This window comes from Pseudorca crassidens, chromosome 7 (assembly GCF_039906515.1).
Source record: "Pseudorca crassidens isolate mPseCra1 chromosome 7, mPseCra1.hap1, whole genome shotgun sequence".
Taxonomy (NCBI): Eukaryota; Metazoa; Chordata; class Mammalia; order Artiodactyla; family Delphinidae; genus Pseudorca; species Pseudorca crassidens.
The window spans coordinates 39,351,062-39,354,743 of NC_090302.1; the positions used below are offsets into that span (position 1 = coordinate 39,351,062).

The window sequence follows — 3,682 nt, forward strand, 5'->3', positions numbered from 1 at the left end:
AGAGCCCAACAGGAAGAAGACAGACTCCTCTTCTTTCTTGGCAAGGACTCAGCCAGTGAAAAGCCATGGACTCTGTTAAGAATAATGCTCCCAACTTCCTTTTCCCCTCTATAAAAGTGTTTTTCTTCCCTTGTCCTGTGGGGAATTTGCTCATGGTTGCAGACCCTGAATTGCAATTCTCTGCTATCATGAATAAATCCATTGTTGCTGGGGAAGTATCTGGCAGTCTGTTTCAAGTCAACACTTGTATATTCCCTTTTTCACAATAATGATTTGTATATTTCTATGTATAAATATTTTCAGAGATTTTTCTTTTTGGTTCCAAACTAGTTTATTTAAGGGTTCCATTTTCACTCCTCAATAGATTTTATGTATTTCTCATATGCTTCTTCACTCATTAGTTCATCTAGTTCTGAAGGATTCCTTAGTGTCATCTTGATCAGCCAACCATCTTCTTAACAAGATTTGTTGACAAGTCCTGGGTTTTCTGCTAGGGCTTCATTCATTTCAGTTACTTCTCCTGATAGAGAATAGAGTTCACCAGCAGCTTTCACACTTTCCAAAGCACCAACCTCCTCTCGTTTGTTCAATTTTGTCCCAACTTCAGGCAGACTACGGTGAACACCTCCCAAAGCTTCCTGTGCAAAATTGCTCATTCCCACTGTACCCACACCATTTTCTGTTGGTACCCACTCACGTCTGTCTGTGAATTTACGCAGGGAGAGCAGAGCGTGGCAGTGCACAGTGTTTAGACATCAGCCACCCACAGCCCCCAGGGCCCTGGTGGGCAGGACAAGGCAGGCACCCACTCGGCAGAGTGCAGGCTGCAGACCCAGGTCCCCACGCTCTGCGCTGCCCCTTACCATATTTTTGTTTTAGCAGTTCCTTTTTTAAAAAAAATATTTATTTATTTATTTAAGGCTGCATTGGGTCTTCGTTGCTGCGTGCGGGCTTTCTCTAGTTGTGGCGAGCGGGGGCTACTCTTCGTTGCGGTGCGAGGGCCTCTCATTGTGGTGGCTTCTCTTGTTGCGGAGCACGGCCTCTAGGCACATGGCCTTCAGTAGTTGTGGCTCATGGGCTCTACAGTGCAGGCTCAGTAGTTGTGGTGCACGGGCTTAGTTGCTCCGTGGCATGTGGGATCTTCCCGGACCAGGGCTCAAACCCATGTGCCCTGCATTGGCAGGCGAATTCTTAACCACTGCGCCACCCAGGGAAGTCCTAGCAGTTCCTTTTTTATTTTTAACTGTGGTTGTAAGAGGTCGTCAAGAGGATGTGACTGCTAGTTGACCCTAGAGCTGGACCAGGGCAATGGAAGATTCCTCACCCCCTCCCCTGTCCTTGCAGTGCACACCTTGCTCTCTGTTCCCACAGTGGGAGCTGTTTTCAAAGACGCAGGCTTGAGAGGGCAATGTGTTTAGATGATCTGGACTCTGCAGGTGAGTTAAACCTCATTTTAAGCCCTCTGTATAAACTTCTAAGTTTCTAGTAGGCAGGTGTAGCGTATCTACTTGTTGCCGACCCGGGTTCTTGGACTCTTTAATCAATAGAAATTGATAACAGGCCAGAGAGGAATTCAGGCAAGGCTCTATTGGGACCCTTGGTGCAGCACGAGGGCAAAACAACTGACAGGTGCCCTTGCTCACTCTTTGAGTAGCGTGGGCGAGCTGGTTCATTAAATGGGGTGAGGGTGGGGCCGATGGGTGGGTCGGCCTGGAGGCGTGGCTTACGTGGTCTGCCCACCCCATTGGCAGTGCTGAGCGCAGAGATCATGCGCAGTACCCTGCTTTTGCTCCGGACGCCTTCGAAGTAGCAGTTGACTTTCGGCGTTTTTGTATGTTATTGTTTATACCTTGCCCCGACTGCGTATGTGTGCAGTTATGTTTGCTCCCTTATAATTTCTTAGAATTCTGTTGCTGGAGGAGATGTCTGTTCAGGTGCAAGCACTGCAGCACAGGGTCCCAGGTCCCAGCCTGTCTCATACTCGTCGTGCAGCTGCCCCAGACAAGCCTGGTGAGTTCCCTTGCTTAGTTAACCTGCCACCTACTAATCTGGCGTGGCCTGTTTCTTTGGTTTCTCCTTGCCTTTCTCTGTGTATGGGGGCCAGTTTGTGAGCAAACAACTGTACTGTTGATTCCTTTGTACAAGCAATGATGGAATTAGTCCAATGTTAACTTCGTTTTCATCTTTCTGTTTTGCCATGCGATATTTTTTGTTGACTATGTTATTTTTTTGTTAATGTTACCTTTATGTCTTTAAATATATCTATGCCATGATTACTTGATTTATTATACCTGAAGAATATGTTTTGATACTTGGTGATAAGAGACGAAGAAACCCATGCATATTCACTGTCTCTCATTTTCCCTTCCCCTGTCAGCTTTATTTACCTATTTTTTGTCCATTTATAGTCTTTTATATAGCCTCCACGTTATTTTAATTTTATGATAAAATGGATTCATTATACATTCATTCTTGTGCCACAGGTTTTTTGTTCATTCTCTGGTAATTTCTGTAGAAAACTCTTGAGAACTATATTTTAATTTTTTATTTAAAAAATTATTTTTCTCTTGCCTTTATTTGGACCAGAGTTTGGTTATGTCTTATGTCACACTTTCTTTCTTCAAACTTTGTAGGCATTGCTTTGTAGTCTCCTTGTATTAGGAAATTTGAAATTCAGCAATTTTAGTAGATCATGTTTTCCTGTTGATTGTATGTATAATTACATTTGAAGTGCATTCATGTTCTAATTGTTAGTTGTTTTGTCTGGTTTTCTTAGCATTTCTTCACGTTTTGGAGTTTTGATTGAAAGTTTAATTTTGAATTGATATTTCTTCACACTCCTTTTCTGTTCCCACTCTTCCCTGCCTAGGGTTTTAATGATTGTCTTTTAGGACTGCAGTCCATAAGCAGATCTCATTATTCATTTTGTGGCTCCTGCTTCTAAGCAGTATTGGTGAATTCACAGGTGTAATCACTGAGCCAGTGGAGCGCTTGGTTTAGTTTTTGGTTGAGAGACTTCGCCTGTGTTTTTGATGTCTCTAGGCTTTAAGTGACTGTGGTTTCTCACTATTGAGACTTGGCACTCAATACTGCACTATTTACATGCTAGCATTATTGACAATTTGTACCAGATAATTCTGTTTTGTGTGGGGCTTTTTGTGTCTATGTGTTATAGAACGTTTTACAGAATCTCTAGCCTCTATGCACTAGATGTGAGTAGCATCTTTACATTCCCAGTTCTGACAACCAAAATACTTCCTGACATTGCCAAATGTTTCCTGGGAGACAAAAGCACCTCCAGTGGAGAACCACTGTGCTAGGCAAATGGTGGGAATATATTTCAGTCTTTTATCCCAAGAGGGAAATAGCGCCACCAAAGTCTTTTGCTTCAAGTAATAGCCTGGTTTCTGTCTGTTTCCCTGCGTGCTGTCACTCTCTTTTTCAGACTTAGAGATCTACAGCTCATGGCTTCAGCCTGGCTGACCACTTTTCATTCAAGAGATGTTTATCTTGATTTTGAGATATTTATAACATTTTCTTATTTCTATTTTTACCTTTATGTATTATTGCTCATTGTTTGGAACAGAGAGGTTCCAAACAGAGGTTTGGAACCTTTGCATCGGAGTCAGAACTAATGGAGTTATCTTTACTGGAAATCTTCACCCCTGTTATATTTATAGGG

The 3,682-nt window shown here is 42.9% G+C and overlaps 1 pseudogene; it reads right to left on the reverse strand.

Moving 5' to 3' along the window:
- Positions 1-345: 345 nt before the first annotated feature.
- LOC137228341 (glycine cleavage system H protein, mitochondrial-like) lies at positions 346-1,770 on the reverse strand (annotated as a pseudogene).
- Positions 1,771-3,682: the final 1,912 nt, after the last annotated feature.